Source organism: Mustela nivalis, assembly GCF_964662115.1.
Source record: "Mustela nivalis genome assembly, chromosome: 12".
Lineage (NCBI taxonomy): Eukaryota > Metazoa > Chordata > Mammalia > Carnivora > Mustelidae > Mustela > Mustela nivalis.
This window is the reverse complement of record NC_139031.1, coordinates 59070610-59094397: the sequence shown is the minus strand read 5'-3', so window position 1 is coordinate 59094397 and position 23788 is coordinate 59070610. Positions and strand designations below refer to the sequence as shown.

The following is a 23788-nucleotide window of genomic DNA, read 5'->3' as shown; positions in this document are numbered from 1 at the left end:
CAAGGTCCACCCAAGCTGTTGCAAATAGCAAGATTTCCTTCTTCTTGTGGGTGAGTAATAGTCAATTGTATATATATACCACATATCCTTTATCCATTCATCTGGACACTTGGGTTGTTTTCCATATTTTGGCTTTTATAAATGATACTACAGTGAACTTAGGAGTGTATGTAGTTTTCTGAGTTAGCATTTTTGTTTTCTTCTGATAAATAACCAGAAGTGGAATAACTGGAATTTCTATTTTTAATTTTTCGAAGAATCACCTTACTGTCTCCTACAGTACCTGTACTTCTTTCCAGTCCCACCAGCAGTGAGCTATAGTTTCCTTTTCTCCATGTCCTCTCTGGTACTGGTTATTTCTCCTCCTGTTGATAATTGCACTTCTAACAAGTGTGAGGTGTTTATTCCTTGTGGTTTTGACTTGCATTTTTCTGATAATTATTCTGATAAGTGATAGTGAACATCCCTTCATATGCCAGTTGGCTTTCTGTATGCTTTCTTCAGGAAAATGTCCGTTTAGATCCTCTGCTTATTTTTAAATCAGATTATTTGATATTTTATTATTGAGTAGTTTGAATTCTTCCTATATTTGGGTATTAACTCCTTGTTGGATATATGACTTGAAAATATTTTCTCCCATTTAGTAGGTTGTCTCTTCCTTTTTTAAATGGTTTCCACGCTGCGCTAAAACTTTTTAATTTGTTATAGTCCCGCTTGTTTATTCTTACTTTTGTTGTTGTTGCTTTTTGTTAGATCCAAAATTCTAATGCCAAGGCCAAGGAGTTACATACCTATGTTTTTTTGTAGGAGTTGTATGGTTTCAGGTCTTACATTTAGGTCTTTAAGGCATTTTGAGTTAATTTTTGCATATTATGTAAGATAATGGTCTAGTTTCTTTCTTTCTTTTTTTTATGTGACTGTCCAGTTTTTCCATTAACATTTATCAAAGAGACTACCCTTTGCCTGTTTGTATATTTTTGGATCTTTTATAATAACTTAATAATGCATGAATAAATACATGCATGGGCTTACTTTGAGACTTTTTCTCTTCCAATGACCTGTGTCTGTCTCTATGCTAATACTATGCTGTTTTGATTACTTTTGTTTGGCTTAAAATCAGGGAGCATGATACCTCTGGCTTTGTTTTTTCTCAAGATTGCTTTGACTATTTGGAGTGTTTTGTGGTTCCTTACAAAATTTAGAATTATTCTAGTTCTGTGAAAAATGTCTTTGGAATTTTGGTAGGGATTGCACTGAATGTGTAGGGGAGGAGTCAAGATGGCGGAGAAGTAGCAGGCTGAGACTACTTCAGCTAGCAGGAGATCAGCTAGATAGCTTATCTAAAGATTGCACTGAATGTGTAGATTGCTTTGGGTAAGGCAGACATTTTAACAACCATAGTTCTTCCAATCCATGAGTATGGAATATCTTTACGTTGGTTTCTGTTTTCTTCATTTTTTAAAATTAATGTCTTATAGTTTTCAATATTCATATCTTCCACTTAGTTAAATTTATTCCTAGGTATTTTATTCTTTTTGATGCAGTTGTAAATGGGATTGTTTTTACTTATCTCTTTCTGATAGTTCATTTTTAATACGTGGAAACACAACACAAAAAAATTCTGTATATTGATTTCATATTCTGCAAGTTTACTGAATTCATTTATTCCAACAATGTTTTTGTGAGTCTTCAGGGTTTTCCACAGAGTATCAAGTCTCTGAAACAGTTTTACTTCTTCCTTTCCAATTTGAATGTCATTTATCTTACCTGTCTTATCTATCCTATTGTATCTACCTTATCTTAACACAATGCCTAGGACTTACAGCACTATGTTGAATAAAAGTGGTGAGCAGGAATCCTTGTATTGTTCCTGATCATAGAGGAAAAGATTTTAGCTTCTTTACCATTGGGTATGATGGTAGCAGTTGGCTTGTCATACATGGCCTTTATTATATTGAGTTACATTCTTTCTACACCCACTTTGTTGAGAGTTTTTATCAGAAGTGGATGTTGAATTTTGTCAAGTGCTTTTTCCCTGCATCTTTAATCAGTTCTTTTATCCTTCATTTTATTAATTTGGTGTATCACATTGTTTGATTTGTGGATATTGAATCATCCTCGTATTTCTGAAATAAGTCTCACTGAACATGGTTTTTTTTTCTTTAATGTATTGTTGAGTTCAGTTTACTAATATTTTGTTGGGAATTTTTGCACCTGTATTCATCAGGGATATTGGTTGTGATGATGATGATGATGATGGGGTGTATTTGTGTGTGTGTGTGTGTGTGTGTGTGTGTGTGTCTGTGTGTGTTATCCTTGCCTGGTTTTTTGGGTAATGCTGGCTTTGTAAAATGAGTTTGGCAACATTCTCTTTTCAGTTTTTTGGAAGAGTTTGAGAAAGATTGGAATTAAATCTCCATTGAATGTTTGGGACAAATCGCCACTGAGTATGTTCAGTCCTGGGCTTTGGTTTGTTGGATTTCAATTACTGATTCAATCCCCTTAGTAGAAAATCTGAATAGACCAATTATTATTTCTTCCTCAGTCAGTCTTGGAATATTGTATCTTTTTAGGGACTTAATCATGTCTTCTATGTTGCATAAATTTTGGTAGGTAATTGTGTATAGTAGTCTTATGACACTTTGTATTTGCATGGTATCTGTTGTGACTTGCTCTCTTTCATTCTGATTTTATTTGAGCCATCTCTCTCTTTTTTTTCTTGGTGAATCCAGCTATGGGTTTGTCAATTTTGTTTATCTTTATGAAGAATCAGCTCTAAGTTTCAATGATATTTTCTATTTTTTGTTCCCAATTATTTTATTTCTGATCTGATATTTATTATTTCCTTTCTTTTACTAGTTTTGTGATTCATTTGTTGTTCTTTTTTTTAGTTCCTTTAGGTGTAAAGTTAGATTGAGAGTTCCACCACCACCACCACCCTCCCTTGCATAGGCCTGTATCACTAGCAACTTCCCTTTTAGAATGCTTTTGCTCCAGTCCATAGATTTTGGATTATTGTATTTTCATTCTCAATTGTTCAAGGTATTTTTAAATTTTTTCTTTGATTTGTTCATCAACCTCTTGGTTGTCAGTGGCATATTGTTTAATTCTCACATGTGTATGATTTTGCCAGTTTTTGTAATGGATTTCTAGTTTTATACCATTGTGGTAGGAGAAGATGACTGATAGGACTTCAGTTTTCTTAAATTTTGTGACTGATTTTATAGCTTAACATATCATCTATCCTGGAGAATGTTTCATATGCACTTGAAAAGAATGTATATCCTGCTGCATTTGAATAACATGTTCTGTACATACCTATTTAGTCCATTTAGTCTAATATGTTGTTTAAAGTTGATTTTTGTCTTATTGGTATTTTGTCTGGATGATTTATCATTGAGGCAAGTGAGGTATTACTGTATCCTACTGTATCCTACTGCTTTTGTATTGCTATCAAATTTTTTCTTTAGAGCTGTTCCTATTTATATCATGTATTTAAGTGCTACTATACATAAATATTTACAGATGTTATATCCTCTTGTTGGATTGACCCCTTTATCATTAATAATAATATATATCATAATAATTATATATATATTATATATAAATAATATATATATAATATAATATATATATTGCTCTTTTTGTTTTCTATTATAGTCTTTGTTTTAAACTCTCTTTTGTTCTGGGACACCTGGGTTGCTCAGTTGGTTAAGCATCTGACTGCTGATTACAGCTCAGATCATGGTCTCAGGATCCTGGGATCAAGCCCTACCTCATGTTCTGCATTCAGAGGGGATTCTGCTTGAGATTCTCCCCCTCTGGCCCTCCTCCCCAGCCCCACTCAGACATGCTCCCCCCCACAAAATAAATCTTTTTTAAAAAGTCTATGTTGTCCTAGATGAGTATGGCTACACCATTTTTTTCTGTCTCCATTTGCATGGAATATCTTTGTCCATCACTTTACTTTCAATCTATATGTGTCCTCAGATGTGAAGTGAGTTTCTTGTAGGTGATATATAGGTAAGTTTTGATTATTATTCAGTAAGACACTCTGTCTTTTGATTGGAGAATTTAGTCCATTTATATTTAAAGTAGTTGTTGATATGTATGTACTTACTGTAATTTCTTTAAATGCTTTGTGGTTGTTTTTGTAGTTTTTCTCTATTTCTTTTTTTTCTTGTTTTCTTCCTTGTGGTTTGATGCCTTTCTTTATTGTTTTGTTTAGATTCCTTTCTCATTATTTTTGTGTATCCACTATAGATTTCTGCTTTGTGGTTACCATGAGATTCACACATTCACATATGACATTCACATATGTGACTGTTTTATATATATATATAAATTTATGTATATATAGAAATATATAAATTTTTATAGAGAAGTATATAAAATTTTATTGTGTATATATGATACATATGTCATATATATGTATAAAATTTCATATATCTAGATAATCCATGGATTATATATATAATATAAATTATCTTTATAATCAGTCTATAATATATATAATATTTGTATGATCAGTCTATTTTAAGTTTATAGCAACTGAAATTTGAATGCATTCTAAAAACTGAATTTTTGATCTTCACTCTGTATTTTTGGTGTTTAATCTTCTATTTTACATCTTTTTATTTTTCTGTGTCCTTTAACTAGTTGTTGTAGTTATGGTTAAATTTTCTACTTTTGTATTTTAACCTTCATACTAGCTCTATAAGTATTTAAACCACTACTGTCACTATCTATTCATCTTTACCAGTGAGATTTTTACTTTAATAGCTTTTCTTGTTGCTAATTAGTGCCTTTCTTTTCAGCTTAAAGAAGACCCTTTAACATTACTTTTGAGGCCCATTAGTGGTGATGAACTTCTTTAGTTTCTGCTTGTTTGGAAAGATCTTTACTTCCACTTCTCTTCTGAATGATAATGTTGCCAGGTAGAATATTCTTATTGGAAGTTTTTTTCTTGAAGTACTTTAAATGTATCATGCCTCTCTTTTCTGACCTGCAAAATTTCTGTTACAAAATTAGTTGATAGTCCTCGTATGTAACTTTTTTTTCCTCTTGATGTTTTTAAGTTTCCCTCTCTATCTTTAACTTTTGAAACTTTAATTATGTGTGTCTTGCTATGGCTCCGTTTGGGTTTACCTTACTTAGAACTCTTTGATGCTAGATCTGGATGTTTGTTTCATTCTTCAGATTAGGAAAGCTTTTAGCCATTCTTTTTTCAAATAAGTTTTTCAAATAAGTTTTTTTTTTTTTTTTTTAAATGTTTGCAGCTGTCTTAGTGAATTCCATTGTTTTATCTTCCAGGTTCTGATGTGTTCTTTTATTTCATCCAGTCTGCTATTGAAGCTCGTCCCTAGCATATTTTTCAGTTCATTTATTGCATTCTTCAGTTCTGTGACTTCTCTTTGGTACTTTCTTGTGTTATCTATCTCACTGCTGAGCTTCTCTCATGTTCATCCATTCTTCTCCCAAAATAGATGAGCATCTTCATGACCATTATTTGAACTCTTTAACAGGTAGAATAATCACCTTAGCCCATTAAGGTATTTTTCTGAGGATTTTTATTTGTTTATTTATTTATTATTATTATTTTTTAAAGATTTTATTCATTCATTTGACAGAGAGAGAGATCACAAGTAGGCAGAGAGGCAGGCAGAGGGAGGGGGAAGCAGGCTCACTGCTGAGCAGAGAACCCATGATCTTAGGGTCCTGGGGTCGAACCAGGACCTTTTAAGATCATGACCTGAGCCGAAAGCAGAGGCTTAACCCACTGAGCCACCCAGGCGCCCCTTTTTCTGAGGTTTTGTCTTGTTCTTTCACTTGTAACATTTTCCTTTGTTCCTCATTTTGCTTGACTCTCTGTGTTTGTTTCTATTTTTGGGGTAAAATAACTATATTTACCAGTCGTGAAGGAGTGACCTTATTTAGGAGATAAATGTTATTGTTCAAACTTGTCCTAGCTTTGGTTGTTTTTTAATTATTGTGATTGTTACATAGCCTTGATTCTTGATAAGTCCCAGTTGTTGACAGTATGTCAAGACTTGCCAGTGTTCCAAAGGTTAAGATCTCTGTCAGCACCTAGTTTCAGGCTGATTGGTAGCTAGATCCTTAATTAGCACAGTTTAGAGTACATAAATGTATGTAGTCCTTTTTAAACTCTGCTGACTTCCCAGACTAGGAGATTTGGAGGTGTCCCTCAGGTGACAGTTGAAAAAATTAGGGCTTCAGATGAATGTATGTGTTCCTTTCTGAGAGGTGCCATCAAACTGCGGCAAAGCCAAGAGAGGACTTGAAGATGGTGTCTCTTTGTCTATATTTTCTAAGAGTGTCTTTGTAGCCTCTAGATATGTGATGGACCTGAATTCTAACCCTCAGGTTAAAGCTCCAAAATAAACAAATAGAGCTTTTTCACAGGCTGTCTGAGGGTGTGTATCAGTTGGTTTTCTGTGCTGTACCTGGGTATGGTACCCACCCCAAACTCTTTCTGATGGTTATAGTCTCATGGGTCCCTGAAAGGCCAGCCCCTCTGGCCACCATGGCCAGGTGATCAAGGGGGTGGTTCCTGTTTGGACTGCACTCACCTGCTGGCATTAGCAATGCTGTGAGATAGTGCTGAGGGCAATGCATGTTTACAGCATTATTGATGCATGGAAAAAGTGCTGGGCATAGGACAGGCCTGCAATTAGCAAGGCCAACAATGTTGGAGGTGGAGTGTGCTCCTGGTGTAGTTTTACATGTTATTCTATCCTCTGCTTTTCCTGGAAATTGGCAGCCATATTTTAACACTTATTCTGACTTAGCTTGTATTCCTTAGCAAAGACTATTTTTGATACTGTGTTATTTTATCAGAAGGCCCATGATACCAATCTTCATTACTTTTTGAGTTAATAGCCAGCAGTTGGCCATATCTGGCTCCATTAACTATGTTTTATCATTTTATTTACACTTTTTAATCTCAGAAAATTTTATGTTTCCTTTAATCTATGATTGTATCATATTAGTAAAGGAAGAATTTTTTTGGTCACATTTTCCTCTTATTAGTTCATTTTCAAGATTATAAATTTGTCTCTGTCATCATTTTTAGAAACCAATCAGTTTTTAAAATTATATAACACTATGAACTTGTGGATTTAAGTGTATGTGTGTGTGTGTGTATATATATATATACTTATATATGTATATAAAATATATATGTATATTTTATATTCAATCCATTGCAATTCTTATTTTACTGAAACTCAAATTGCCTCATCTTTGGGCAGTGGGAATCTGTTCAAGTTAGCTTCTGAGTTTTTGGGTTTTTGTTTGTTGTTTTTGTTTTTGTTTTTGAGCTTAAATTAGTCATCTGTGGCTCTGCCTGTTCTGTTACCCTGTCCCACTGATACTATCTTCCTCAAAACTGCCTGAGCTCCAATCTTTCTTCTCTTAACTTGGAGAGACCACGAGGCTCTGTTTGTGTCCTTCCTCTCTACATCATGGTCCAGATCTGCCTCCAGGTAGAAGCTTCAGACAACCATTAGCCTCACCTTTTTTGATTCCCTTGCTTCAGAAATCAGTCCTGTTTTGGTTATTGCCCAATGTCTGAAAATGACTGTTTTATGTATTCGAGCCTGTTTTTAAGTCATTCCTAGTGGGAGTGAATGTCTGGTGTGAGGTACTCCAACCTGAGGAGTAGAATGTCCTTCATTAACTCAATTTTCTTATTTGTGGGAGTAGATTATTCAGGGGTTTTGTTGTCTATTTGATCTGTTTGTTTTATGCTTCTACCCTTATTACTGTCTTTTAAAACTCCCATCCAAAATGTAGTTTTGAAAAATATGATTTTGCTTTTGAAGGGATATCATAACACAATTTTTCCTTAAAGGTTATTTAAAAATGAGTGAAAAACATTCCCTTTAGACATTTTGAATAAATTCCTCCTTTATAAAAAGACAAGGTATTGTCTTTAAGTTCTGTAGAAACAGAATGGGAAAAATCTGTACAGTCAGTTCTCACTGCACCATACCATGTTAAATGATACGTGTGCATATTAGAACTAGGTTCTCACTTTTCACAGGTCCCATTTGTGACAGTTATCATTGACATAGTCATGTACAAAGCAAGGACCTAGTATAGTTACAAAATATATTTGCCAAATCAAAGAGGTGACTTGTCTCGAGACAAATAAAAATTTAAAAACTTATAAGAAATAAACAAGTCCACAAAAAATTGGGTTGCTGAAACTTATACAAAATGCAAAAGTTTTTTTTTTTTTTTAAAGATTTTATTTATTTATTTGACAGAGAGAGATAACAAGCAGGCAGAGAGATAGGCAGAGAGAGAGGAGGAAGCAGGCTCCCTGTGGAGCAGAAAGCCCATGCCAGAGCTCGATCCCAGGACCCTGAGATCATGACCTGCGCCGAAGGCAGTAGCTTAACCCACTGAGCCACACAGGTGCCCCCAAAATGCAAAAGTTTAATAGACATTTTAACATAGAAGGCATAAAATAAAATTCTCATAGTAATTTAAGTTGCCAGACCCTGATGACTTCTTATTGAAGTTTATCAAAACATTTTGAACAAATACTTGATTCTTTTAAGATGTTTCAAAGCAGAGTATGAAGAAAAACATTCTTCCTTTCTTCATAGGCAGCATAACATTAATATAAAAATATGATAAACATAATACAATAAAAAATTAGAGAACCCACTCACAAATCCTAAGCAACACCATTACAGAAAATAAATATTCACATTAAGTCACAAAAATATTATGTCCAAGTAAAAGTCATATGAGGAAAGTAATGACAGCTCAATATTAATGTATAACTAATTATTAACATGTTGGTGGGGAAAACCGTGTTTCTCTTCAGAGATGCTAAAAGGCAATTGATTAAATTTATATTCATTCCTTATTTGAAAACACAGACATACACACACATAATCATAAAGAAATAGGTTATTTACAACCCAACACCAACATCACCCTCAATGATGAAGCAATGGATTAATTTCTATTAAAATCTAGAAGAAATATCACTCACTGTCATCTATTTAATATCATTCTACAAATATTAGTCAATAAGATTATCTAGAGAAATTTAAAGTGTAAGTATTGGAAAGGAAGTAGAAAAACTATTATTTGTAATTGGCACAGTACCTGAAAAATAAAAAAGACTAGTTTAAAAATGAGAAATGGTATGAAAGAAAAAAATATATATATATATTTTAAACATTTTATTTATTTATTTGACAGACACAGCAAGGGGGGAACACGAGTGGGGGAGAGGGAGAGGGTGAAGCAGGCTTCCCGTTGAGCAGGGAGCCTGATGCAGGGCTTGATCCCAGAACTTCAGGATCATGACCTGAGCTGAAGGCAGATGTTTAATGACTGAGCCACCCAGACACCCCAGAAAGAAAGGATATTTCACTAAAATTTCTGGTTACAAAGTTAACATGAAATCAGTAGCATTGATATATACATAACAATGCATTAGAAAATATGAGAAACTATCTAGTAACAAATCAAAAGATAAGATATATGCAGCACATTTAAGATAAACTATAAGCAATCGAAATAAAAAACATCTTAACTCCATTTATAAACTTTGATACAAGGCTTGACTAAATAGAAATATAATATTCCTTCTTGAAATGAAAGATTCCCTGTAAATGTGTCAAATACCTCCTAATTTATAAATTAAAGTTTCCCCAACTAAACAATGACATTTTTTTTTTTTTAATTTATTTGTCAGAGACAGAGGGAGAGAGAGTGTGTGAGCACAGGCAGACAGAGAGGCAGGCAGAGGCAGAGGGAGAAGCAGGCTCCCCGCCGAGCAAGGAGCCCGATGTGGGACTCGATCCCAGGACCCCGGGATCATGACCTGAGCCGAAGGCAGCTGCTTAACCAACTGAGCCACCCAGGCGTCCCAACAATGACATTTTAATTAAAATACTTTTATTTTTTTCTGAAAAAGAAAAAATGAAGCAGAATATAGTAGTAAGAAATAGACTGGATTTTAGTGAGAATTCATGTCATAATGAAGTTAGATTTCAAATAATTAACAATATGTAGCATTGAATCAAATGCTATTTCCTACTTAACTGCTTTCAAAGTCAAAAAGAAAACTAATATCATAGTCAACCTCGGTGATAGTGAACATTGGTGAATAAATATTCATAATATAAAACAAACACTCTTCAGATCTAAAACACAAGCATCTGCTCTTCTTGAATAGCTCTGTATTTTTCCATTGTATGACTGCATCATAATTTATGTAAATAGGGCTTCATGACTAAGCATTAGGATGTTTCCACAGTACAGATTGCTAAAATGAACATCTTATAACAAATGAACAAGTGAAATCTATTGATACAAGTTCAAGAGTGTATGATGATGTCCTCACACTTATAGGAAATGATGTAATTACACATATCTTTTGGAATATTTGATGTCAATTTAGAATGTTAATAAAAAACTGACAACTGTGTCATTGGATAGAAATTGGTTGTGTAAGATGAAGAGACATAATTTTATTGTACATTAAATTATGTAGTATGAACTTGTTTAACCTTACATGTAATTATTAGATGGTTAAAGATTAAGTTTGTCTGAAATGAAAGTAAAAGAAGCAAGCTGTAGAACATTGTGGATGCTGGGATCTTAATTTTACAGAAAAAAGTCTATTCATGCATATATGATTTGAACGTGGAAGGAACTGGAACAAAAAGAAGAGCTATAAATTTAAAAAAAAGGGAAATAAAATGCTCTTGGGAACACATCAAAGATAACTGAATTTGTTTCTAACGATCCTTCTAAATTAGCTAAAATTAGATTCAGAACCATGAAGTATGCAATTAATATTTCATGACAACATTACTTAAGCTAATAAGAATATATATGTTTCTTGTCAAAATTGTAATTTTTAAATTGCGTTCATCTTTTCCTCCTTGTTAGAAATTCTGTAACCCTTTCAGTGTGCATCATGGTGGTTTTCAAATTCTAATTAGTACCTGGCCAACATAAGTGATTTTGGGGAAAAAACAAAAACAAAACTCAAAAACCCAAATAAAATTAAACAAGGAACAAGTGTTTGACTTTTGCTGCATATTCCAAATATATTTTTTAAAGATTTTATCCATTTATATGACAGAAAGATCACAAGTAGGCAGAGAAGCAGGCAGAGAGAGAGGAGGAAGCAGGTTCCCCGCTGAGCAGAGAGCCCAATGTGGGGCTCGATCCCAGGATCCTGAGATCATGACCTGACCTGAAGGCAGAGGCTTAACCCTCTGAGCCACCCAGGCATCCCCCAAGTATGTTTTTTAAATGACTGAAAATATTATGAAATTAGCAATTCTCAAATCAGCAAAGCAAAGAGTTTGGATCTTGATTTATATAAATTTCTTTGCAATAAGGTTTTATTAAAAGCTTACATCAAAAGATTGAGATTGTTACTTAGCTTGCAAGTTCAAGAATCATCTTCTGGACTTTCCAAATGGGGTTTGGGTGATTCCGTATATAAATTTGTCTATATAAACAATTTCTAGCTAATAGAGATATTCATTGGCATTCTTTATTTCCTTATGCTGATGTATCAAGATTATCCAAAGCAAAACAAAGAACATAAGGGATAAGAAATACCTCAGTAAAGTGCAGGACTATCTAATTAATTGGGTCTTCTTCAGAAAGCTGCAAGACCTCCTTCAGGTATCTGCTTGAATGGCATCTTCTTAATGAAGACCATCTCCACCCCATATTTTTGTTTTGTTTTGTTTTATTTAATTTTTTTTTAAGTTGACTCCACCCCCAAATGTGGAACACAATGTGGGACTCCAAGTCACCGCCCTGGGATCCAGACCTGAGTCAATATCGAGTTAGAAGTCTAACTAACTGAGTCACTCAGGTGCCCCTGGACCATTGCATTTTAAAAGTAGACTCAGCCATCCATTGTATCTTCTGGCTTCATAGGTAATTCTAGGCTCCTTTTTCATGTATTTATCTACTTCTAACAGCTCATACACTTATATTTATGACTGTGTCTGTCTTTCCTATTGAGACCCAAGTTATAGGAGCACAGAGATCTGTCTGTTTGTTCTCTGATGTATACCTAGCACCTGGAATAATGCTGGTACCCCATAAGCATTCAATAAATGTTGAATACATGAAAGTATACAGAAGAAATTCATCACCGTAAAAGCAAAACATTGGAGTGAATTATTAGATAAGGGTAGAAATTAAATACAAGGATTGAAAAGCATTCTTCATAGGCTGAGTAGAGGAACAGATTAGCTAAACATTCAGAATCTACGAAATATTTATGAAGCACCTCTGTGGTGAAACACAGCAACCCAAGTGCATGCTTATATTAATTATTAAAATCATAATATATTTCAGTGTTGACATAACATATATATGTTAAATGTATATGTCAAATATATAAAATATATTTATATATTTAATATTTAAATATATTAATAATATATTTAAAAATATATTATTTAAAAATATATTTAAATAATTAAATAATAAATAAGTCAATCAATAAATTAAGGAATAATTAAATGATATTTAAATAACATTTAAATATATTTATATATGTAAAAGTATATATATTTTCCTAGAAACAATATGTTTGCAGTCTCTTCCTTTGATCATATGCATACAGTCCCCACTCTCCTCTTGGTATAGATACTGCAACCAATACTTGTCACATCTTTGCTTCCAATATTCTGTTCCTTCTTTCCCTATCAGCTACCTACTTGCAGGACTGCATCTTGAACCCTGCCAACACTTGGAAATCCTTTATTTTTCATGCACATACTTGAACAACTAGCTCTCTGACCATAATATCCTATGTTTTCATCAAATGTGGTTTTTCAGCTGATAATTCAAACTTTATCTAATCATGAGCCTTAGGATCAAGATTTTTGCTGAACAAAAGGAACAATCATGTTCACTAAACATTTTCCTTTGCCTCAAAGCATAAGACAATTTTGTAATAACTTTCTATCTTCAAAGATTGGACTTAATGGCCTATCACTTCAACCACTCTCTTTCCAAAAAGTATATGCAGCACATTTAAGATGAACTATAAATATTAACACAAATTCCATGCTAAAACTAATGCTAAATTTAACAGCTAAACCAACATAAATAGAACATTTTTGAGGCCTTGCTTTATGGCCCACACTATTTTAATCTCATCATATGTAGTTTCTCATTTAATCATTACACCTCTGTAGTTTATATTGTTTTATCCTCATTACACACACATGAAAAAACAGAAGGAAATTATATTAAAAGTCTTGATTAAGGACACACAACTGGACCAAACTGAGAACGAGGCTATGAAGCCCAAAGTTCAGGTTCTGGAGCCCATGCTGCTAAGGACAGTATCTGTCCTCCCTGCTCCACAGAAACGGCCATCACAAATCTAGTGACTTGCCTACTGTGAAATGTAGTTAAATTTCTTGCTCTCTGTGGAAGCCGGACGAAAAACGACATATTTACGGCCTCCAAAGATAAATAGGCTCTCAAATACTCTCCAACTATCCTTTTAAATCTCCTAGAGAGTTGGCTTTCTTTAGTTTCCTGAAGCAGCTCTGTCAAATCATCTGTTCTTTCCTCAACTTTGCTCCCCTTCCCCATTCCCTTTATTGTCAAAATAAAACAATGATTCTGTTTCATGGAAGGAGTAGAAACTATCAGATAAATTTTCCTGCCCTTCTCCCATTCCATTCTCTGATTTTCTTGGAGAATGTATTTCTCTTAATGTGTCTGTTTGTGTTGTTCCTTCTACCCTTACTTGGGTTTTTATCTCCTCCCTCTTAGGGAGTAAGAAGACCTGCCCTTGTTACTTTCATGAAACATGGTTGTTTCCCTTGTTGGCAAAGTCTTAAGACTTTGCACTTCTCTGCTGCTTTCTATCCTCTGCTCTTTCCTTCTTTTTCTCTCCTTGACTCTTGAGTCTTTTTGTTGAATATGGTTCAGTTCTAGACTCGGTTCTCTTATGATACAGACTACCTCTAGATTCTCTCATCCATTCTCAAGGATTCAGACATGATACAGAAAACTTGGGCTAAAAATCTTATTTGTAGCCTAAACTTCTCTTAAGCTTCAAACTACTGTATTGAATGACAACCTGAGACATGTTAAACGTTCTAAGTTTACTTCAGCAAAAATCAATTAGAACCAGGCAGCATCCAGCCCAGCAGATAGAAAGTTCCACAGTGCTGTACAAACGAAAAGACTTCTATAGGCAGAAGGGAGCAGGAACATGGAAGTTATGCTAGGCAAAAAATGGATTTGTTATTGCATGCTTAAGGTTTTTTTAGATGGTGGCGGGGGTCTGTCAGGCAAATTACCTAACTAGTGCTGATCAGGTGATTCCTGATTGATGGGTTTACAACTCCATTTTTGGGAGGACCAGAACTGTAATTAATCTCAGTTCAGTAACATGGTTTTAGCATAAGAAACTCCACTGTGGCCCTGTTGTCTGATTTTGTAACAGTATATAATTACATTTTGAATATTTTTACTTGAATATCTCTAAGCACCTTAAACTCAATGTCTAAAATTAAACTTTAATTTTCCTGTAGAACTCTATTTCTTCCCATATTTTAGTGAATGGAATCCCATCATTGTCTTAACTTTTGCAAGGTATAAATTTGAAAACAAAATCACCATAAAATGTTGCCTTTCACACAACGCTTACCTTCAGTAAGTCTTCGGAAGTTAATTCTATCTCTTCTATACGTTTTTAATCCATCTACTTCTAAGTTAACTGGCATTTCCTAATATGAAGAGTAATATCTATCTATCTAGCTAGCTATCTAGCTATCTAGCTATATTTTTTATTAACATATAATGTATTATTTGTTTCAGGGTTACAGGTCTGTGAATCATCAGGGGTACAGGTCTGTAATCATCAGTCTTGCACAATTCACAGTACTCACCATAGCACATACCCTCCCCAATGTCCATAAGCCAGCCACCCTACCCTTCTTTTTTTCTTTTTCTTTCTTTTTTTTTTTTTTTAAACTAAACTCATGGAGGTAATGTGATGGTCTCGTAACTTCCTTGTCTTTATCCAGTATAACCATAATATACCCATAATTTTCACAATCTTTTTAATGTTAAACGATACATTGAGGCATATTAAAAAAAGGTAAGAATTTGAGCAAAAATCTGTTGTAATCAGGCAGCCCCAGAAGGGAGATGATCAGAAATGTTTGACTAACAGGAGCTAGGGAAAGACCTAACTAGATAGAGAAATTGACAAAGCAAAGCAAGGGAACTATTTGACCGAGTATTGCTTAGGCATTTACTTTATTTGGAAAAGGCTCGTTGGCTGTTTGTGACTGACTGTCCTTAGATTTCCATTTCTTAACCTCGAGGGATTTGCAGGCTTAGGTTTCGGTTTGCTTTTGTAGGCTGCCAAAACATTAGAACCCTATGAGTCTCATGGCCTCCTCGTTTAATTAACGTTGAGGAAATAGACTTCCTCCTCCCAAGATATAGCAAGGTTTCAGCCCATTAAGGGATAAGGCTCAGGCTTGAGTTCCAGAATCTGGATATTCCTGTCAGTTCTATGTAAGGATGAAGAGTTTATGGTTCCTTTCAATCTGGAGACCTGTGAATTGAAGAGACAAGTTAATTGCCCTGCCCCCATCCAACAGACCCTGGTGGGACAGGCTTAGAATAATTCAATAGACTCCACTGATCACACAGTGCTGGGGGAGCTGTGGCAAGGCCTTCCAGGAGACACAGACTAGTCACTAGCTCCCAGGGATTCTGAAAGGTAGGTGTATACTGACACTTCTGTCTAGGGCCCAATTCTGTTTCCTGGAAAGGGGTTTCTAGGCTTTTGGGGTCTTCCTCTGGACTCTTGGCTTCCTGCCCCAAGTCATCTTTCCTTTCCCATAAGAATAGTTCATGTTTGCTGCTGAATGATTTCTCACTGTGCATTCTTCCCAGGAAGGTTGAGAACACCGTGTCTGTCCATTGAGGCTTTCTTTGTTAAAGAATGAGAACTCTTCACGTTTAATCACTGAAAAGCTCTGATACTTCGTGCTCACAGCTGACATTGTTATTTATGGTGTCCTATAGCTTTTAGTAGACCAGGAAGTAGACTATGGTGACCAGTGGGGCAGAGGGCATGGAGTGATGAGCTATAGGTAGGAGTAAAGAGATGTGTGCGGTGTCAGACGACATATGTACCTCTTGCTCTGTGAACGCTTTCCTCTCCCTTCCTTGGCGTTGACCTTCCAGAGGTGTTTTTCTGGTGGAAATCACCCTTTTCCTCAGACAAAGCCACCAAAAGTAATGATATTAAGACAGAACAGCAGAACAGAAAAGTCTGTCTTTCCGATTTAGACATTTTGTTATTTTACCAAGGGGGGAGTAAGTTTGGTCAGAACAATTTTCACCAAAATAAAAATGATTATTTTACTCTATCTGACGCAGTTACTTTAAAGAATGTTTCATATACTAACTGTTCCTCTGGCCGAAGAACAGAACAGAAATGGACTTTGTAACTCCCCTGAAGCCATGTATAAGCTTCTCTAATCCTTTGACCATTTAGAAGTTTAAAAGGTCCACGGAAGTTTTCAAATCTTTAGCCTTAGGGTTAAATGAAAATCTCTGAAGGTAGAAAACTAAAATGGTTTAGGATAACATTAATTTTGAGAGTAAAGGGAACCTTTAGATTTATTTCCATGAAATTCCATTCTTGCAAAAGAGCACATGCTAATGGATAATTACTAGTAAATCTGGTCTTTGGTAATATAATTATCTGTTCTGCGGGGCATGTCAATTACAGATCAGGTGACACTCAGGAAAAGTATAGAGTACTTCTTACAGAAAATCTTTTCCTTAGAGCCCATGTATAAGTCCTTTTCTGAGGTCTCCTTAAGCATTTTTTGTACTATTCAAAAAAGTAGAGATGACTTGTATCTGTCCTTGAGAAGATAATATTTTCGTTATAATATATGAGTATTTTTCGTACGGGGCAATCTTGCTCTTTTTCAAACAACAGTATTCTGGCCAAGGGTATTTTTTTTTTTTAAGATTTTTATTTATTTATTTCACAGGGAGAGAGAGTGAGAGAGGGTGCACAAGCAGCACAAGCTGCAGAGAAAGAGGGAGAAACAGGCTCCCCACTGAGCAGGGAGGGCTCCATCCCAGGACCTGGGGGTCATGACCTGAGCCAAAGGCAGATGCTTAACTGACTTGAGCCACCCAAGCACCCCCTGACAAAGGGAATATTAAATTATTTTAAAATATCTCTTTCCTACTTGACTTCTCTGTTCTTTAGGTAGAATCTTTTCAAAGATTAGCAAAGTATCACCAAAATTATGTGTTCACTGAGAAAAAGCATAACTTTAAGTCCTGTTCAGTTGAGGGAACTATAAATTAAACAGCCACATGTCTGTGTAGAGATGGTATCACAAAGTCCGTATGACTCTACGCCCAAAATCATAGAAGAAATTGGAATTTTGTCTCTCTAATAGTAATTTGATAAAAAACAATCATGTTTTTTCTATTTTAGGGGGAAGAGTTTTGAACACAGTTTTTGTGGTAGTTTATCTTATATCAGCTTGGTTAATTTGGAACTAGGTTCCTCCAGAGCCCCTTCCCTGTGTGGCACTGGGTTAGAATTGATCAAAAGAAAAAGCTGGCGGGAAGCAGAAGGGAAGCAGTAGCAATTTGCTCTCGGAAGGTTAGTGTGCTGAGCCGTGGTCCAAATACACATGTGACAGTAGGTTCCAGCATGTCCTTCCTTTCCAGTATTCAGCTTTCTGACTGCTGGCCCTGCTGACCAACGGGGGCCCCCAGGTCCCATAATGACTAGATCTCTGGCTACTCAAAGGGGGAATAGCTTAACAAGGCAACCGCTTTTTACAGACTGGGTCTTCAGCATGATTTCATGGTCCCCCATCAACAACTTGATACGCCTTGTTTCACAGCTTCTCCTGCAAGCTCCAACCTGTCCACCTGCTCCAGAAGCTTCAGCAGTTGCCCCTCTCACAGAAGTGCTGTTTGTGCATAGATAAAATCCTTGAGAACTAGCATGGAGGGATTACCTCAGGAGTATTAGGAGTATCTCAGTGTAGCATGTAACTGTTTTTAATTAATAGGAGTTGGTGAACACTGTTCTTGAACTGTGGCAGCTACTAACCATCGTGAGGAGGAACGAAATATTAATTTCACATAATTTTAATTTACCCAATACCTATATAATTTGAGTAAATAAACTGGAATACTAATTATTTCCAAAATTAAATAATTATTTTACTTAAACCATAAGTATGGACAGACACATTTTAAAATTTGAAATGAAGTCTTGTTACTGATGCAGCACTGAGTGGAGATGCTATTAAAAGAATAGTAAAGGGGCACCTGGGTGGCCCAGTGGGTTGGGCCTCTGCCTTTGGCTCAGGTCATGATCCCAGGGTCTTGGGATCGAGTCCTGCATCAGGCTCTCTGCTCAGCGGGGAGCCTGCTTCCCCCCCCTGCCCCTCTCTGCCTGCCTCTCTGCCTACTTGTGATCTCTGTCAAATAAATAAATTAAAAAAAAAAAAGAATAGCGAAGCAGAAGAAGAGAAGATGCGTCACAAATTTCATGATGAATGGCCATTGCAGTCTCTAGGAAAGCAAAACCAGAAAATTTACTCATGTGTAACAATTTTAAAACAGTAAGTGGACAATGTAAGGAGACATTGTCAATAAAATGAGAGTGAATTTGATATTTTCTTTCAACAAAGGGAATCAAATTAGCCACTTAAAATCAAAATTAAAAAATAAACAGGATGAATTGGCTAAAATGAGAAAGGTATAACAAAGGTTTTAAAATGATTTTTTAACAGACTCTGAATTTATAAATGACTTGAATTTTTGTATTAAACTTTTTAGAGAGATGGTAAAAAAAATGATCATTTCATATTTTTATTTTTACCTTCTTTCAATGTCACTACCAGACAATTAAAAATTAAATAAATGGCTTGCTTTATGTTTCTATTGGATAGTGCCAATCTAAAAAAATATACAAAGACTTGAGTTAAAGTTTCATTCAAACACATCTAGATCTTTCCCCTTCTAGGACATCTTTGCAAAGTATATTTTAGTTTTTACTATGTAATTTACAAATACTTGTGTTTTTATGTCAATATTACTGGCTCCTTGTGCCTATATGCACAAGTAAACATTCATGTACAAGACTATTTCTTCATAACGGGCACCTAGGTGGCTCAGTTGGTTAAGTGTCCAACTCTTGGTCTCAGCTCAGGTCTTGAACTCAGGGTCATAAGTTCAAGCCCTGTAGAAAAAAAAAAAAATTCTCCAGAAACTTAGAAAGCAACCATATATATACCATATTCTCCTATGTAGTCCTTTCCAGCATACCTATAACGTTTCTCCTATAGCCGAAATTTTTCAAAGTGAAAATACATGTGAATATTTGAAAAGGACACTATTGAAAATAAAGATTTATCAACCGCAACTGACATGACATGTAATTTTTTAAAAATGGGAAACAGTGTTGCTTATATTTATTTTTATATATTTATATATAAATATATAATTATAATTTATATAATATTTATAAATTTATAATTATAATTATATAAATATTATATAAATTATATAAATTTATAATTATAATTTATAAATATATAAATTATACATATTTATATATATCCTGTATGTATATATGCTTTATATATATACAGGATAATACTTGATATAACATTTAATAACATTGGTGCACTGCACTGTGCATTTTGAGTTTCATTAAGCTTGTCCATTTAAGAACCAATCTTAGAATTTTCTTTTGCTGTGCTGTTTCAGAGGTGTCATGCATAACCACACTGTATCATTTTTGGAAGGAAATTCTTCCACAGATATCATGTAAACCGGGTCCTTGCAAGACAGACAGCACTCTACCAGTCCAAGGGCTGAATTATCAGGCGTGGGAGCCAACCTAATGAGATGACTAAATGCACACTCTGTAGAAACTTAGACTTGCTCAGCTCTTGAAGGCAATTGTCAGCACTTGAATTCACCAGAGATGTGACCTGTTTTGATGAACTGTCAGCAAGTGGATATGGATTTCAGCTGAAGATGCTTAACACTTGGGTTGACATTTAATATCTTTTGAAAGGATTCTTTTGAAAAAGAGAATAAAGGAAAGAATGAAAAAAAGACAAAGTTACATTATCATTCTTTGAAAATATTGATCAACTTGAAAGAAAATTGGTTTAAAAAGAAAAAGAAATAAAGTCTTAGTGTAAAAAATGAAGGTCATTCCTTCCTAAACAGGTTGTAGGTACCCCGAAGTTGGAAAGGACCTCCAGTGCCAAAGCCTGAGTCCAAAGTAGTTTTGAATCTTGTGTCTTACTGAAGATATACTTATCTTATTTGCAGAGTTTGTGTGGAGGACTAACTGGTCATGGGATTTATCAGAATATTGAAATGTAGCCCACAGGGACAATTTTTCTACTATTCTTATTTCATATTCCTGACCTTGTAAGGCAGGAGTGGAAATCTGAAAAGGACCTATAATTCAGAGTATATACATCTCTGCTGCTTAGCCAAATACAAAGCTCTGGATTGTGAAGGAAGTGAAACTAGCAGAATGGCAAGTAAGATACTTGATGAACCCTCTTTCCAGCAAAATACCAACTTAAATGGTAAAAATTATAGATGAAATAATCATTTAGAGTCTCTGGAAACTGTGAATGGAGAAACATTTGTTTAGAAGATGTACTAAATCTCAGAACAACGAAAACCAGTGACAGTTGAACCTTGCACAAGCTGCTCTCTAACCCCCACTCCTAGCTCTCCCTTACAGAATCTCTAGCCCAGGTGACATCCTGGGCAGAGTCACCAAGAAGAGAAGCTCCTGCCCTCTCCTGAGCTCCTAAAGGGATCAGTGTTTCCATTTCTCACCTACATCCCAGCCCTGTGTTGCAGAAGTTCTATCCATGCAAATACGCTTGAGGGAAACAGGTTTCCTTTTTTTTTTTTTTTTTTTTTTACCCAGTCACTACTTATAAAGCAGAAGTTCTCCCCAAATGCTGTCCTTGGTCTTGCCTACCTTGTAGGGCAAAAGTTCCATGTCAGGAGGGGCAAGCCAGAAAAGTCAAGAGGAAGCTATCCTGCTATTTTCCTTGTGGCCAAGGGTGCCACTCTTGGAAAATCAGGTTCTTACCCTAGCATTGGCAAGTGGTACAAAGATTCTGCCAGGAGGAAAGGCAGGCCCTAAAGAGAAGGAGCTACAGCTTGGCTGACGCAGTCTGCTTTATTTGGAACCCAGAATGGAAAATTCTATGCCTGCGGGTGGTTTTAAAAACAATGTAAAATTTGGTGAGGCCAGCCAAGAAAGAGTAACCAGAGAAAAAGCATCAGAGAAAAAGACAGCTGAAAAGAGCCATCTTAGGATCTTGGACCATTCTGGGGGTCAGGAAGGCTGGGCGCATGCGCTGGACTGCTCCCAGTCTAGAGCAACCACTCCAAGCAGAGGGGGGCCAACTGTTAAGCATTTCCCCGCTGCACCAGGTCCATCAGCAGAGGGCAGAACCCTCACTGTCATACTGGGTTTAAACAGGAACTGACCAAACACAGATTGAACAAAGTAAACTGCTCACACCTAGAGACTTACTAGAAAGTGAGGTGTAAAAATAAAATCACACCTTTATTTAAAAATAAAATCCCTGGTATTCTGGGAAACAATGCATACCCCAAGCTACTGCCTCTTGGGAGAGTTCCAGATGGGGATCTTTGAGCTACTAGTCCCTGAAGGAATATGTGACAAAAAAACCCATAAACTTTTAGAAGAGAATGTTAGCAGCCTCCGAGCCAGTAAGTAGCTCTGCCAACCCAGGGGTGACTTTTACAGAGCCAGACCAAGAGATAAAAACAATGGAAAGAAATCTGAGGAGGAGCATTAGAGCCTGAACCCTGGAAAGGAATTAAAATTTGCAGAAGTACTTGAACAAAGTCATTAAGCAAATAAATACCTCCACAAAGGAAAACAGGAATGACCCCTAGGGAGTTCTCAGTATCCAGATTTGCTACATTATACCTAAAATACATAACGTTCAAAACCAAACCAAAACAAAAAGCACAAAAAACCCCCAAACCCTGAGATCTGCAAAGAAATAACAAAGTGTGATCCCTACACAGGAAAAAAAAAAGTAGGAATAAGAATCTCTTTTGAAGGGGCCCACATGGTAAAACAGCAGACTTAGCAGACAGATTTCCCAGCAGCTATTACAAATATGTTTGCAGATTAAAAGAAATAATGCTTAAGGAATTAAAGGTATGATGACAATACTTCATCAAAGTGTAAACGAAGAGATAAAGTTGTTTTTTTTTTTTTTTTTTTTTAAAGTGAAGTCACATCACCACGTGGGCAGCTGCCATTACAAAGAGCTGAGCTCCAGGACTAGATGGAGGGCAGGAGGGCAGCGGCAGGGGCCGGTCCTGCCGGGAGCCCGACAGAAGTACATGAATTCCATGTCCAGTCACTGTCTGTGGAGATGCGCAGGGGCAATTTTATGATCTCATGGAACTATTTAGAATTGGTGGCAAATCCCCAGATCCAAACTACTTGTTTATGGGAGAGCATGTTGACAGCATATTATTTATTCACTTGAAACACTTAAGCTACTTGAAGCTCTTTGGATTTGTTACCCTGAACACATCACCATTCTTTGAGGGCATCATGAGAGCAGACAGATCACACCAGTATATGGTTTCTATGATGAGTGTCAAGGGAAATATGGAAATGCAAGTGCTTGGAAATATTTTACAGATCTCTTTGACTCTCTTTCTCTCCCTGCCTTGGTGACCACATGGTGACCTCTCGCCAGCCATAGATCACATCAGAGCGCTTGATCACCAGAAGTTCCTCGTGACAGTCCAATGTGTGACTTGATGGGTCAGATCCAGACGATTGGGGTGGTTGGGGTGTAGCTCCTTGGGGAGCTGGTGACACCTTTGGGTAAGACATTTCTGAAACATTTAGTTATGTCAGTGGCCTCACACTGGTGTCCAGAGCTCACCAGCTGGTGATGGACGGATGTAATTGGTGCCACGGCCGGAAGGTCGTAACTGTTTTCAGGGCTCCAGACTATTGTTATCATTACTGTAGTCAGGCTGCAATCATGGAACTTGATGATATTCTAAAATGCTTTCTTGCAGTGTGACCCAGCACCTCGCAGAGGTGAGCCTCGTGTTACTTGTTGTACCCCAGACTATGCCCTGTAATGACACTGTAACTTGCACAGCATTGCCATGAACTATATATTGACCTAATGCAAGTGGGAAGAGCGACTGATAACTCCAGAATGTTAGAGAATAGTTAACATTCAAAAAACTTGTCTTGTCATCAATAGCCGTGACCACTTTAGAATGCACTGGTTCATTGCATAGCCTCTTGTCATCAATAGCCGTGACCACTTTAGAATGCACTGGTTCATTGCATGCTGAAGTGACACTGTTGATGGAGAAACCAGTTTCTGGAAGAGCACTGTTAGTAGTCACTTTTGCTTTCTCTGAGAGATGGCAGATAATAAAATGTCAACATTAACACCTTGTGAATACAATTTAACTTCCACTTAGCTATAGTTTTGCTCAGCAGGACTGTAGGTAAGGGTAGCAGCAAACCACCATTGGAGCTTAATGAACATTTAAAAAAATAAGTACCAAGGAAGACCTCCCCTCCTTAGGAGTTTTGAAATCATTCTGTATATTTATTTATTTATTTTAAGGCTGACTTTATTTGACACACAGAGAGACA

General features: G+C 36.0%; 1 pseudogene across 1 annotated transcript; it reads left to right on the top strand.

Annotated features, from left to right (window-relative positions):
- Window positions 1–22510: 22510 nt before the first annotated feature.
- On the top strand, window positions 22511–23256 carry LOC309844860 (serine/threonine-protein phosphatase 2A catalytic subunit beta isoform pseudogene; annotated as a pseudogene). The gene has a single exon. The product of its transcript is annotated as a serine/threonine-protein phosphatase 2A catalytic subunit beta isoform pseudogene (transcript).
- Window positions 23257–23788: the final 532 nt, after the last annotated feature.